This window comes from Pinus tabuliformis, chromosome 7, assembly GCF_031772625.1.
Source record: "Pinus tabuliformis cultivar Carrire ecotype Pingquan chromosome 7, CPIR1, whole genome shotgun sequence".
Taxonomy (NCBI): domain Eukaryota; kingdom Viridiplantae; phylum Streptophyta; class Pinopsida; order Pinales; family Pinaceae; genus Pinus; species Pinus tabuliformis.
The window spans coordinates 558,004,366-558,020,972 of record NC_142293.1 but is presented as its reverse complement, the minus strand read 5'-3'; positions in this window follow the sequence as shown (position 1 = coordinate 558,020,972).

Sequence of the window (16,607 nt, the reverse complement as noted above, 5' to 3'; positions counted from 1 at the left end):
TCTATATCGGGAATGCACTGAGTACCTATTTGGACTACGATAGGTCCTATATCCAATGCAGGAACAAGTATCTGGCATGCATACTAGTACACTTGGATACAAGAGAAGGATTAGAGGAGAAAATCACTCTACAATGGACTATGAAGGAGTCCCTTTCAGGTGCCTCAGGTGCCACAAAGTTGGAAAGTTATTCAAGGAATGCCCATTGGTGCGAAGGGACTTGGACCCTCCAAAATGACTTGAAGGTGAGACTGTTTAGGCTCCTGCATCCATTCCAGGGTCATCTCCTCTGACTGCCTCATCAATGCATAGGAAGGGGTATCCAAATCATCTTCCGACTACAAGTGCTCCTCATCCTCCCTCCCCACCGATGACCTGATCAAGGGCTATTAATAAGGCTACTCGCTCCTCGGGTACTCCTCCTCTCCCTAACTCTGTATTTGTTTTTTCTCTTGCATGTTCTGCACTGCATATGCAATCTGCATCTACATTGGATCAGGATTTCATCCCCTCCTCCATCCCCTGTCCACTCGACTCACATCAGTCAGTCCTCTTGACCACTCCCCCATCCTTCCCTCCTGATCCCCCTCCCTCATCCGCTGTTCCGCCTTCTTCCCACGATGGTCCCCCCCACCCCTACAACCTCAGGCCCTGCCTCCCCCTCTCAGAGGTCGGCTCTATATCCTTTCGTTTAGGTATGAATCCCCCATCTGATCCCCAAAATTCCATTAGAGGTCATAAATTTCATTTATCTAAAGCCATCCTATTAGTCAGGGCGAAAGTGGCTTCGGGCAGAAAATAATCACTTGATCGGGTTCTTAGAGCTTTGAACACCCTTCCTAAATCATCCCCATGAAGTTTCTCTCCTTTAATTGCAGGGGCCTGGCTAGCTCGCCCCAAAATCTAGCCCTCAGACGAATTTCTGAATCCGAGATTGTAGACATAATTTTCCTTTAAGAAACTTTGGGTGAGGCTGAACTTACCTCCCGTATTCTCCATTCCTTGAAGCCTGGATGGAACTTTCAATCCCTTGATGTCATAGGGAGATCTAGAGGATTGGCCCTGGGATATAATCCCCATTCTATTAACCTCAAGGCCTCCTAGGATGGAGCTGGTTTTATTGGCATGGAAATTTTTTCATCAAAATTGGGGATGGATCTTCGTTTGATCAATGTATATGGCCCTTGTCAAAATAGAGAGTCCTTCTGGAACCGCCTCCTCAACCTATCCCTCACTACCCCAGATAATCTCATAATAGGTAGTGACCTGAACTTCTCCTTAGGATTTTGGGAATCATGGGGGACAAATGCACAGGTGGATCCACTCTCAGATACTATGGAGATGCTACTCGAACAACACCATCTGATAGATATTCCCATGGTAAAACCTCTCCCCACCTGGCGAAACCGGAGATTTGGTGAGGCGTCTCTGGCCAGGAGATTGGACCAATTCCTTATGAAAGATTCTCTGATACAAAAGCTTTCCTTATATAGACAATGGGTTGGTTCAGGTGGTTTATCAGACCATTCCCCCATTTTTATGGAGATCATTGGCCCCTCTCAGAAACCAAAGGAACTGTATAAATTCAACTCCACCTAGCTTTTGGACCCATCCTACATTCAAATGGTCTCTAATTTATGGTTATCCAATCCTCCATCCATGGGGAGAACTCTGGCAGAAGTTTTCTGCTTCAATCTTACTAAACTCAAGAGACTCTCCATAAATTGGGCTAAGGATAAAACTAAGAGGGATGACCAAACCCTCGGTGATATTGAACAGTCATTGGCCACACTTCTGGATGATTAGGGCCAGGGGTTCACTTCTGCAGAGGCAAAGAAACAACTTATAAATTTGGAAAATCAGAGATCAAAAATTCAGAAGGAGAGGGAAGAAACTTGGCAGCTTCATAATCGAGCTGTCTAGTTAAAAGCAGGAGATGAGAACACCAAGTTCTTCCAAAAATTTTCCAAGGGAAGGAAGGTCACCAATACTATCTAGAATATGCCCATGGAAGACGGGGGAATGGCAACAACTTTTAATCATTTATCCTGCCTTGGGAACTCTCATTTCCGAAAACTCTTCAAAGCACCTCCTGGTGTTTCCCTTGCTGAAATTGTTAGAATTGTGGGACATTTAGCTAGATTTGTGGACATGGACATGGCTAAGGAGCTCACATCCATTGTCACTCACGTGGAACTAGAAGGTACTCTAAAATGGTTCAAAAAATATAAGAGTCCAGGGCTAGACAGCTGGACAATTGAATTCTACCTTGCTTTTTATGAGATCATTGGACAAGACTTGCTTAAGGTGGTGGAGGAATGTAGGACTACTGGGTGCTTGTATGAGACCATTAACACAACTTTCATAGCCTGATCCCTAAATTCAACTCCCCCACATCTTTCAATGATTTTCGTTGTATCTCCTTGTGTAATTGTCTATATAAAATCATTGCCAAGATCCTTGCTAATTGACACAGGCCCATCCTATCCTGCCATATCTCCTCTGAGCAATTTGCTTTCCTCCAGAATAGACAAATCCATGAAGCAATCGGCACAGCCCAAGAAGCACTCCACTCCCTTAAAACTAAAAATCTAAAAGGGGCAACTCTCAAAATTGACCTAGCTAAAGCCTTCAACCGGGTCAACTAGCTATACATTAAGATGATCCTCACCCATCTGAGATTCCCCCCCACTTCATCAACTAGATCATGTGCTATATCACTTCGGCATCTTTCAATGTTCTCATTAATGGATCTGCATCACACTTCTTCCATGCTGAGAGGGGTCTTTGGCAAGGTTGTCCACTCTCCCCGCTCCTCTTTCTGATTGTCATGGAAGGGCTCAGCAGACTCATTGCATCGACCAAGAGGGAAGGGCGACTACAAGGGCTTAAAATGAGTGACATCTGCTACCTCACTCATCTACTTTTCATAGATGATGTCCTCATCTTCCTAAATGGAAGTGTTCGGGAATCCTCTACCTTCCATGATATTCTCTCACTATTTGCCCTGGCTACTGGCATGGAAGCAAATCACTCCAAGTCTACCACCACCCTTTCCAATACTTCACACCCAGAAGCTAGATACGCTCATCAGAAATTTCCTTTTTAGAGACATCATCTAGAGGATGGCCTCAAGTACTTGGGGTTCTAGATTAAGCCTCATTGTTACAGAATAACAGATTGGATATGGCTTGTTATTAAAATTGAAAAGCGACTATTAAATTGGAACCACAGATTCCTTTCCAAAGTTGGCTGATTAGTCCTCATCAAATCTACCTTCGAGGCTACCCCAATTTATTGGATGTCATTGGCTTGGATTCCTAAAGGAATACTTGCTTGAATCCAGAAGATCTACTGCAGATTCCTTTGGAATGGATATAAAGAGGGAAAACCATTTTCTTGGGTGGGATGGAAGCACATTGCCCTCCCAAGAAGTGGGGAGGATGGGGGCTAAAGGACTTATCAGTCTTTGCACATTCCCTTGCTACCAAGATGGGATGGATCCTACTCACATCGCAAAACCTCTGGACTGAAGTCTCCTATCACAAATACATTTGGCCTCATCATCTCATGGAATGGATTCACTTACCCTCCTGGTCTTGAACAGGGGTATCTATGGTTTGGAAAGCAATTCTACATACCTTTCCTTTTATTAGAGAGGGCCTACCATGGAGAATAAATAATGGCACATCGGCTCGTATAGGCATGGACCCATGGACAGGAGGGGGGAATATGTATAAATTACCACCAGGCCTCATCCTTTTTCTCAACTAGAGGCATATTAAGGTAATTGCTTAGATTTCTTATTTTGAGAACAACTCCATCTTTGAACAAACTTTGTTATCTGCTCCACACTTGGGCATCCCCGAACAATGGTTGCAGACTTGTGAGGGGTATATTAACACCCTGAAAGAAGCCCATGTGCGCATCAAAGGAGGCCCTAATGAGCTTATCTGGACCCTGGTGGATCATGGAATATACTCCCCTAAAATGGGCTATCCCATCCTTCTCACAGCACGAAGGCCACATGCACTTCTTGACTGGTGGAGCAAGTTATGGAAGCTTAAAGCACCACCAAGAATGAAATTATTCATGTGGAACGTGCTCAATAACAAAACCCCAACTGGAGCAAACCTTATGCATCGATCTCACTGCGGTCCACATTGGTGTGCACTATGTAAACAGGTTGAGGAGACAAATGATCACATGTTTCTCCATTACCCGATGAGTGCACAGTTATGGCTACAAGTACTAAACCTACTCTCCAAACTTGTATGTTGGCAGGGGAAACTAATTCTAGAGGCTTGGGACAACTGGACTGCCATGAACAATAGCCCTAAAACCCACTGTCTCCCTCTCCTCACCTGCTAGTCAATCTGGCTGACCAGGAACAAAATTATATTCAAGGAAACAGAAGCTCGATGGCCACATGCTGCAGTGAAAATTGTTTCTACCTATCATGAGATCACAGATGAAACACACAGTCCTACAATCCACACCTACATGACTGAGGTGATTGATCACACCATACCATGGGAATATTTCGACGATGCCACTCAAGCTCATGGATGTGGGGGTGGAATTATTCTACATCTATCTGAACATCATCATTTCAAAATTCAACTAGGCTTGGGAGAGGGAACAAACAATTATGCTGAACTGATCACTCTCAGGAACCTTTTTCATTTTGCACTAGCACACTCTTGCAATAATTTACAGATCTTTGGTGACTCCAAAATAATCATAAATTGGTACAATAACATCAATAACTGCCATGCACATTCACTTAGAAACATCTTGGATGAAATTTTGGATTTCAAGACTAAATTTAATTATATTACCTGTCAACACATTTACAGGGAACGCAATTAGGCTACTGATAAACTTTCCAAGGAGGCTACGACACATCCCAAAGGCCTGTGGATGATACAGGAACAGATTGGTGCAGAACAATATCAATATTGTTGGCTTATTGGGGCCTGACCCAGGTTTAGAGTTAAGTTAGCCAAACAAATCTTGGTACTACTGGCCCTTTTGGCAACAGTCCGTGGAGCACAGATTGAGGTCACACCCAAAGTAGTATGGGAGGGTGCTAGAACCAGGTTTCCACACCCTGGAGATGTCTGAGGAGTTCAACTAGTTCGCAGTTTGACCCTGTGCGCAGGTTGCTTCGTGCACTTTCCCGTACTTCATAGCTTGATATACTGCCTTCGTGCAACCCTACCCAGGGGCTGAAATCGCGCTTTGCGTTATTACCCAAGACCTTACTGGTATTCCAACGTTAGTTAATTATCTTTTCCTACTTGAGTGCTTTAAGTATACTTAACAATATAAACCATTCATACATGTGTGCATAGTAAATAAACAGTATATTTTCAAATTATATCAATCATTCATTAACCCAAGAATAGATACACAGAATTATAACAAAACTTCTCTTTATTAATTCCTTCCTCGATTACAGACTCGACTTCGCCCTGCGCACTCAACTGTAGGGGTTCACGCACTCAGCTGCAGACTATTAGGCCTTGTGCACTCAGCTGTAGAGCCTTCTCCTACTCTACGACCCAAAGACACACTTCAACTTGCAACTTAATCACTTAGACTTTTTCCTACTTCTTTCTTCTCTTCTTACACTTAGAGCCTCGCTCTATTTATAAAATCCCATGGTCTGCGGACCATGGGTAGGTCTATCTAGCCGACATTACATTACAAAACTAGGGTGGACAACCTTGTGACTCTATCATACTTTCATGCCTTGCGCTCGCAATTCGCGGAGCTTTACAACAAGATTTAGTCAAAACTTGGGCTTTGAGCCCCAAAACATGCATTGGGGGGATTCCATGCCAAATAGGCCCCCAACACAAACATTGTGACTCACCCTCGAGTCACTCTATTGGCACGGTGATCTTTTCACAGAGTCTCGTCAAGTGTTCTCGAACTGTGGGGAGGTCAGTAGCGCACTGAGCTGTTGCTTGTTGGATCTACTGCATACATTGTTCCAAGTCCTCTGTGTTGGGGGTGCTTATCTACATCTGTACCGGTATTTGCTACATATGTTTATAGTCCCGCACCTTTGTCTGGATCCTTGGAGCATGAAGATTGTGCTTCTTCTGGCTAGTCAGATAGCCGGCCCACCCATGTTGGGCTTCAAGCATCTGCCATTCACTTTTCCTGCGAAAGGTTCTCAATTTAGTTTCACTAGCTAGACCACGCCTCCCTCTCTGTCCTCCTGATCCAAAATGGATCTTGAATAAACCTTCCAAGTCTTCAAAAATATTTTAAAACGAAGTATGATAGAGAAACTACGTTGAAACCTAAGCCCGTCAAAGAAATGCAGTGTTAATGCTCAAGGGCCATTGGATCCGAAAGATCAACGGATGGGAGAAAAACAATGGAGCAGTCATCCATTGTTATCACATCGGAGAAAAGCTAGCGGTGTGTTTGGACTGTGGCCTTAAGAGAAATGCGATGAAGCGGATTCGAAGGATTATTAAACAAAATAGCGAATGAATTGAGTTCCGTGGTAAATGGTATTTCAGGCAGGCTTCAGGCGGTAATTGGTATTGGAATGGCTTCACTCGATTCCATACACCAGATGACACGTAGCACGCCACAGGAGAGAGTAAACCGCTTTTTCAGGCAGGTAATCTCCATGCAAGTAGGCCACCCGAAATGGCTATCAGTCGTTGGATTGGAGATCGCAGATCAACGGTGGATATTGAGCGGATTGCTTGATGTTTCGGGTTTAGTGTGAACCGTTGGGTTAAAAGGCAAATTGACGGACCAGATTAAGTCGCATCGTATGAGTCAAGTTCAAAGGAATGGACCTTTGGCCGTAAGCAATTGCGATGAGCACTTTGGGCCGTCGGATCGGAAAAGGAATCAATGGTCAGGATCTGATCGGAGATCGCTGATCAGGGAAGCTTAAGTGCTATGGACCATGGAAGCAGCAACCGCCGATAAGCAACATAGAAATAATGTCGATAGCCAATGAGGCAATAATCGGAGTGATCAGAGATCGGGAGATTAGAGTGCAGCAGAGCAAAGGGGAACAACAGACCATGCAACACTGCAATTTGCAATGGATGTGTGGGCCCGAAATATTATAGATGCAGGTTGATGATCTTTGAGATCCAGATTAATCTGTTTTGCAATGTATTTTCGTGTATATTGCATATTGTTTAAGTTTGCTCTGTTTTGGGGATTTTGTTATGGAGAAAGGCCGGACGGTGGGGACTGCCGCACCCACCGTTCCTTTCATCTCCAAACTGTTTATATTTTAAACATCATTGTTCCCCACCGTAAGGAAATGATGAAAAATAACGTGTCATGAAAACACAAATTAGAATGTAGAAGAGAAGGCAAAGAGACGGACAAAAGGGTCCAGCACAGAGGAAGGCGTTTTTGGTAACTAAAGAGGTTTTCGTAACCATCCAAGGTGTCTAGAGGCGTTATTCTTGTGGACTCAAGGAGTTCGAGCCATCTGAGGGATAAATTCCATTGTTGTGTAGAGACTCGGGGGGAGCTCATGCATTGTAATAATCCGAGCTAGTGGGAGGAGAACAGAGAGAAGCCACCAAAGGTTGGAGGGAGTTATTCTCCTTATGAAGAGCTGAGATCTGAGAGCCAAGAGCCGAGATCCAAGAGATGAGAGCCAAGAGCAAAGAGCTGAGAGCCGAGAGCCAAAAGCCAAGAGCTGAGAGCCAAGAGCCGAGAGCCAAGAGCCGAGAGCTGAGAGCCGAGAGCCAAAGAGCTAAACAACCAGGGATAAAGATGGCATTCTAAGCCCATTGGTTCAGTTGTAAACCTATGGAGTTGAGTGTGGAACTTGTAAAAGAATTTAAGCCATAATCCCCAAGAGCCTAGTGGAGTTGGCTAGAGCTCACGGAGACGTAGCCCAAGAGGTTTGGGTGAAATCCTAATTAAACTTGTTGTCTTATGTGTTTGTTTATGCGTTGCATTGCTTACTGTTATGTGTCTGTAAATATTAGTAAAGAAAATGAACTTAAGGCATTCGGTCAGTTAAAGGCAAACAAAAAGTATACACCTATTTCAAGTTATTTATTCCACAAATTATCCATCATAAGCATAGATCTTGGAGATTGTTTAAGCTTTGGAGTGGGAGAGGTTCTTGTTGATTAACAAGAAGCCATTAGGTCCCCATTTTAGATCACCTCCTTAACAACATATGGTCCTAGCCAATATATTCTGAACTTTCCTGGGAATTTATCAAACTTACTCTCGTACAGCAACACTAAATCATTTACCTTGAATGTGCATAACTTAATATGGCGATCATTCCAGGCCTTCTCACACTGCTTTTTGCACCTATTGATGAAAGCCAACCAGGAACCGTTCCTCCTCAAGTTAGTCCAACTACACGAGCCTTTCTTCCAGGGCTTCGTGGTCTGTCATACATGTGAGCGCTACTATGCACAGACTAGGTACAATATACTCCATTGGAATGACAGCTTCCATGCAATAAACTAACCGGAAGGGTTTTTGTCCCATCAGTTTCTTGCACATTTTCCTATAAGCCCATAGTACTGTAGGTACGTGCAAGTCCCAATCGCTTCGCTGCATATTTCATATTTTGGTTAGTGCAGTCTCCAATATTTTGTTGAATGCTTCTACTGTCCCATTGGCTTGTGGGTGATACAGTGTGCTTTTCTGGTGATACAACTGGAACTCTTTTGTGAGCGCGCTGATGGTTTCGTTTAGGAAATGTGTACCGCAATCACTCATTAATATTTTCAAATAGCCAAATCGGGTCAAAAGTTTTCAAACAAAAACTTCACAGCCATTGCGACCATGCAGTATTTGACCAGTTGCGCTTCTGCCCAACACGTCAGGTACTCCGTCGCGGTGATGATGTATCGCGGACCCATTTTTCCCTGGGGTTTGATAAGTCCCACAAAGTTGATTTCCCACTTTTTGAAGGGCTGCAATGTCATTTGTGGATTCAAAGGCATATCATCCCTTCGTGATGGTTTACTGGACATATATCGCAGGCCTTACAGTGTGTTTTTAAATCCTGATGAAGGATTGGCCACCACAACCCTGCGCGAAGAATATTTTGTGCGGTTGCTCTTCCTGCATAGAGTCCTCCTGCAGCACCCCCATGTGCTTCCAAAAGGATTTGACTTCATTCAAATTCAGGTACATACCTTCGAAATATCTCATCATTTCCCATTTTGTAAAGGTGCCCCGCGATGACAGAAAAATCCGCCGCGCACAGCACCAATTCCTTCTTCTGTTGGACGGAGTATTCCTTCGGTGCAGTCCCTGTTGTCAGAAAGTAGATTATATCTTCAAAGTGTTCATCTGCGATGAACACAGTAAAGAGCTGTACGTCAGGTAATCCTTCCTCCAAACTAGTAGGTTCCTCGCCTGTCTTAATATGCGACAAGTGATTTGGTCCTGCGTTCAGGTGTCCAGGTTTTACCACAACCTTAGAGTCATATTCTTGGAACAATAAGAGCCATCTACATGTTTTCCCCCCCAACACAGGCTTATTTACCAAGTACTTTAGCACAGAATCGTCTGTATACATCTTGAAATGTCCTCCTAGCAAATAGTGCTGGTATTTTTGGAGCGCGTACACCATAGCCAATCCCTCGCACTTGGTTGTGGAATAGTTCTTTTTGGCTTTAGACAATCTACGACTTTCAAATGTGATAGGGTGATCCAGCCCTCTCTGCCCTCTTGTATGAGCACCGCTCCCAGCACTATACATGATGCATCAACATGGACATGAGACTCCACATCCCATTTTGGGATGACCAGGATTGGAGAGAAGGCCAATTTCCCATTTAGGACATCCATGCTCTTCATGCAATCATCATTCCAACAGAATGTGAAATCCTTTTTCAATAGTTTCTCCATTGGCGCAGTGATCTGGGCATAGATTTTGATGAACTTCCTGTAGTACCCTGTGTGTCCCAAGGTAGCGCGCAACTGTTTAACACTTCGCGGTGCTTCCAAATGCAAAATTACTGCAATCTTCATGGGGTCTACCATTAGTCCCTATTTGCAGACCACATGTCCCAGTAGGTTCCCAAAGGGAATGAGGAACGTACACTTCTTAACGTTAAGCGCAATCTGGTGTCATTGGCAAGTATCCAACATCAAACGTAAGCTTGCTACGTGGTGCTTAACCAATCCAAAGACAATCCAATCATCCAGATAGACCTCTAGGAATTTGTGGATATATTCTTTGAAGGTGACAACAACTATGCGCGAAAATAGGGTTGGCGCGTTCTTTAACCCAAACGACATGATGGTGTATTGAAAGTAGCCCCACTCAGTGCTGAAGGTGGTTTTGCTCCTGTCTTCTGGTGCGATTTTGATCTAGTGGTACCCTGAGAACCCATCGGTGAAAGAATATGCTTCTTGCCTGCTGACATTTTCTAATACTTCATCTGTGAATGGGGTCAAGAATGGGTTGTGTACATAGGCATCATTCAACTTCTTGAGGTATATGCATATTCTTATATCACCTTTCTGCTTTTTCTCCTACACTACCATAGGGCTTACCCAGTCAGATTCTTCCACTGGCTCAATAATTCTAGCTGTGAGCATTTTTCCTAGTTCTACGCGAACCTTTTCCTTGTACTTCGGGTTCAAGCGGTAAGGCATCTGCTTAACTGGCTTCACATCGAGTTTTAGGGTGATCTTCATCATCCCTAAATTGCCAACGATCCCCTTTAAGTCTGTAATCTTGGTCGGGAATAAGTCTTGGTACTCGCAGAGTAACTTAGCGACCTTATCCACCATGGCATCATCCTAATAGTCACTGAGCGTTGCATACTTTGGTTCGGCCTCCATCACAATGTTTACCTACTTCGTTTTGACCAGCGCAGTGATGTCAGGATCTTTAATCAATGGTCCTTGAACCTCGCGATAGCTCTATCTCAGTATACAAATTCATGGGAATGATATCCAGGGTATGATAGAACAGGTGCACCCACTCAGGTTGTGGCTCTTCCCTATAGACATTGGTCCATTTCGTGAGGTGTGAACGTGGATCATCCATCTGTCATACTTGTCTGTTAGCTGCATCTGAGGCTTTCCAAACCACATGCGCATCATCCTTCTACATTCACGCCAGTCCTCAAAACTTCTTTGATGCGTACCCCACCATCTTATGGGCATAGCACGTAGTATCCATTTCAGAGTGTCGAAATGCTACTATTCCAGTACTTCTCTTTCAAATTTGTTCAGGAAATCATCCACCTCGCTCAACCTGTCATACATAGGCAAATCTCTTACCTCTTTTTCCATGTAGCACAGCAACCTTGTCATCATGTTACAGTTGAGCATGGTTACCTCGTGTAACCAGTTCTACCATCATTCTATTTCCTCGTCCGAATCTGAGGTACAAGAGCTTTCGTGCTCCCACGAGAGTCTGCCATCCGCTGTTGGATTTACCCAATCCTACTCCTGCGCGTTTATCTTGTAGATATAGTCTAGATCATCACCGCTATCATAGTCGCGCACTGGATTTGTGTAGCACGATCCTTCCGCAGGGTCTAAAGGTACCACTACACGCAGTGACTTTTTCTCAAAAATCATCTTGCGCTTATTTAGATTTATCACTCCATTCATGTCAGTGGCCCAATATATTTCTAGTAGCACAGGATAGGGATTGTTGTCATCAACAATATTTATCACTTCGAAATCTGCTAGCGTGCTCGCACCTTTGATATCTACCGTTATTCCTTGCAATCTTCCCATAGGTAGGATCTTTTACTGGTTTTCCATTTGTAATTGAATAGGAGACCACTGCAAAGAGGCCTGCCCATGCGCTCCCACGTCTGCTTTGGTAGGACATTCATGTCCGATCCTAGATCAAAAATCACTTGATCCATTTCATATTCCCCGATCTGCGCGATCAATCTCATCTCTCTTCCTGTTCGCGTTGTGTGCTTCCCGAGCTTCTAGACTATGCACAGTTCTCCTGGCATGGTTCCAGCACATCTAATGATGAGTTCTTGTAGCCCCTTCACAGCTTTGTTGTCGCGAAGCAGCTTCATGCATGTCTCCAAAAATGTAGTGAGCATCAATGGGTCCATTTCTGGTTCCAATTTGTCTTTACTTCCTGAAGTGGAGGCATCTGCGAAGCTCTTCTTAGCTTCCATGAATGTCTCCTTAGCACACTCTAAATCAAATTTTGGTTCCTTTGTTGGAGCCTTGTGAACCCAGGCACTCTCTTCAGGCTGCTTGCCTTTTTCATCTCCTGTCGTGATACCACTTTGGAGCATGATATTTACATTCGGGTCTTCCTTGCGCGGCTCAAACCTCATCATTTGTAGGTTCTAAGTCAAGGGAGGTTGGAGTGCTCCTTTATCGCGCAACCTCGCTATCAGCGTGGGACAGTCCTCTGTCTCATGATCAAATTGGGTACAATATAAGCATGATGGTCTTGTTAGATTTATACAATTGTGGGCATAATGCCCCAGTCCTCTGCAATTGTAACATATCAGTTGTCCGCGACCTCTTCCTGGTCCCATTCCACCTTGACCTCGTTCGTGCTCCTGAAATCCAGTGCGTGCCATACCTGCATTTTGATCGAGGGCTCATGTTTCAGTATGAACTTTGTAGGTAGGAGTCTAATCCATCATCAATTCATAACTTCTATAGGTGTGCTCATCGTGGCCTACTGACCTGCAGAAATTACAGAACAACTGCTGGGAATTCTACATATACTTCTGCAATAGATCACAGTTATCTGTAGCATGCTTCCCTCCTATCTGAAAAATCGCGCACCATAACGCAGGCACCGCGCTCGGTCCTGCTTGTGCCTCTGGGCTCAATGGTATTGGTCCTCATCCCACCAGGTAGTTTGCGAAGACTGGACAATGGTCCTTGTCATGTCCCTGGCCTTTGCACTTTACACACCATACCTCCTCGCACGCTTCTTGGAGAGCCGCCCTGTCTTGTTTCAAACTTTGCATCTTAAGGCACAAGTTTTTCAACTACGCGTGGATATGTTGAACTCCCAGGTTAGGATCTTGTATCGGGGTCTCATGCAGTCTCATTGCGATCTCCAAGGCCTCGACCTGAGTGGTCAGCTTCTTTTGTGACAACACGTTCCTTAGATGCGGCATTAGCAATGCTACAAACCATGCGTGGTGTTGCCCATCCGTCAAGGTCATATTGGCTTCACGAATTGTACACTTCAGTCTCTGATCTAGCTCCCAGGGGGTCTTGCCTGGAAGCACCGTGATTTCATTAAATCTAATGATCGACTGTGTCTCTGATTTTGGCCTGCTAAATTCCTTGTTTAGCGCAACTTGGATATCCGCGATCCCTACGTTCAGATTGTCATTGGAATGCTTAATGTACCAAGTCAATGCGCGATCCTGCAAAGCGCTGACTAGCATTGCTTTCTTTATATTGTCATCCGTGACTCCCTGCGCTTCCCATACAACCCTTACCATGAACCAAAACTGGTCCGGATCTTCATTCCCTACTCCTTCGAACACCGACAACTTTATCATGCTTGCCATATTGAACTGTGGTGGTGGCAGAGGCGGTGTGGGTGAAGACGGGGGTGAAGATTATGAAACTAGTGGTGGTGTAGGTGGGAGTGGTATGCACGAAATTCGCTGCTTTATCAAACTGATCGCACTTCTTGGTGAAACCTTCGCGAGCTCTTCCTTACTTTCTCGCAGAGGTGAAATTAAGGGGCTAGTTTCTAGTTCTGCACTACCTTTGTTTCTGTAGATCCTCCCACTTTGCATAGCCCCAAACATTAATTTATTTTCATAACCCACTTTCCACATAGTAGCATTTTAATCCAAGTGTTCAAAGATTTAGCGTACTTACCTTGCGGTCCTTTGAGGAAGTGTCATTCTACCTCACTATAGCTAACTAAAGTATCTACCACAAACTCAGTGATAAATCCTCCTATAATTTGATCGAGCCAGTGATCCACAACGCGCATGATCTTATCTTCCAATGCTTCCAGTCTACGCACCAACTTTAGAGTCCACACAATAGGTTTGTCGAGCCTACACCTTCCTTGACTGTCTGCTAGCTTCATGATCCACTCGTACAACTCAGAGGGGAAGGATGCAAAGAAAATTTCATGGATTTCCGTATATAAATATCAATGTAACCACTCTTCCTTTGATAATCGCAAATTTCGATTTTCTGGCATCGCGAACTCGTTAATCTTTTTGTCCAACCACTCTTCAATTCCTTCCTTTGTCAGATTACAGTGATACGACATCAGAAATCTCTATACAGATCCCAGTCCCGACAATGAAACCATTTGTTGGCTTATTGGGGCCTGACCCACGTTCAAAGTTAAGTTAGCCAAACAAATCCCAGTACTACTGGCCCTTTCGGCAACCATTCGCGCGCGAACTGAGGTCTCACCCGAAGTAGTATGGGAGGGTGCTAGAACCAGATTTCCGCACCCTGGATATGTCTGAGGAGTTCAACTGGTTCAGGATTTGACCCTGTGCACATGTTGCTTTGTGCACTTTCCCGTACTTCGCAGCCTGATATACTGCCTTTGCGTAGCCCTACCCAGGGGCTGAAGATCGCACTCTGCGTTATTACCCAAGACCTTACTGGTATTCCAACATTATTTAATTAGCTTTGCCTACTTGAGTGCTTTAAGTATACTTAATAATATAAACCATTCATTCAGGGCGCGTGGTAAATAAACAATATATTTCCAAATTATATCAATGATTCGTTAACCCAAGAATAGATACACATAATTATAACAATACTTCTCTTTATTAATTCCTTCCTTGGTTACAGACTCAACTTCACCCTGCGCACTTAGCTGTAGGGGTCTGCGCACTCAGTTGTGGACCATTAGGCCTCTGCGCACTCAGCTGCAAAGCCTTCTCCTACTCTACGACCCAAAGACACACTTCAACTTGCGACTTAATCACTTAGACTTTTTCCTACTTCTTTCTTCTCTTCTTACACTTAGAACCTCACTCTATTTATACAATCCCATGGTTTGTGGACCATGGGTAGGTCTATCCAGTTGACATTACATTACAAAACTAGGGCAGACAACCTTGTGACTCTATTATACTTTCGTGCCCTACGCCTACAATTCGTGGAGCTTTACAATGAGATTCGGTCAAAACTTGGGCTTTGAGCCCCAAAACATGCCTTGGGGGGATTCCATGCCCAACAAATACTATCACTAGCCCTACATTGATAGGGCATATACTAGGGCAGACAGGCCCTAAATTTTTGTTTGTATTTTCAGCTAATGCATAGTGTTGCTTTATGTATATATTTATGATTATATCTCTGTTCACTAGACACATCGAGCATACCCTACATGGTGAATATGTACAACTATTTTCAGAAATGGCCTCAGCGATAACTTATTATTTTTGAACACTACCTGAATGGCTATAACCAACAGTTATGCATATGCCAACGACATCTACTATATGTAAATTTTCAAATTAATGGAAAGTTATGATTTTTCCTTGGGAAAAAAAAGAAGGGGGACAATGCTTTGTCAATTGATTCAAATCCAAGGAAATGACCTCATTACTTCGAGAGGGTTCTGTGACAATGGGATAAATGTCCCCTTGTTTGATGGGATCTAAAGAAACAAGAAGAACTTGAGCGATATGAATGTTACTTTCTATGGGAAAAATGCAATCGAATGAAGGTGGAATCGAGTCAACCACTTTCTCAACCAATGATTGGTTGGGAACAAACTCATGGGATTCACATTCAGAAAGAGTGGGATTGATTGAAGATGGATTTGAGTCAATTACTTCATCAACTAGTGAAGGATTTGGGGAAAGTTTTCGGAAACCAACTTGAAGCTACTGTTAAGAAGAAGTAAGGGTTTCCAACACTTTGAGTGCTTCATCTAAACAAAGGAAAAGGTGAATTGGATGATTCCCTTCACATAAATTATAGGGAAATTTAACTTTACCCTTATTTCCATGGACCTTATTAGCACTAGTCAACAATTGGTCAGCAACGTGATCTCCAGAAGCTGAGACAAGGGCTGATACGGGCATGCAGACCACACTCCTAATACCTGAGGAATCCTAGGACAATCTCTAAGGAGTTTCTCACCCTTACAAAGCATGCAAGTGAATTTTACTTTATGAGGATTTGAAGGACTAGCTACATCAACATCAATGGTTACTTGTTTACCCCCTTGCTTATTTGGCTTCCTCGTCTTCTTCCTTTTCTTCTTATTCTTAGCCTCCTGGTTACTAACACCAATACTTTGACTAGGTGAGGAAGAAGAAAAGGAAGAATATACAATAGGGGAAGAAGGAAAAGGTTCAACTTGAGGTTAATGTTGTATAGGTGGAGGACTCAGTTGTGAAGAAGTTTGGACATTCAAAACCAAAGAGGTTGAAAACAACCAAACTGGAAAACCTATATTGGTGAATCTGGGAAGAGACAACGTAGCCATATAAGGAGCACAAATATTTCCAAAAGAAGGACAAGGACCAAGATCTAGTCATAGGGGTTTCCTTGACTAGTAGATTCGGGAACTACTACCATGAAATTTAACCGAAGTTCCACTAAGGAATTGTTCCACAACAAGGATGTTGTTCCATAGGTAATTAATTGATTTTAGAAATTAA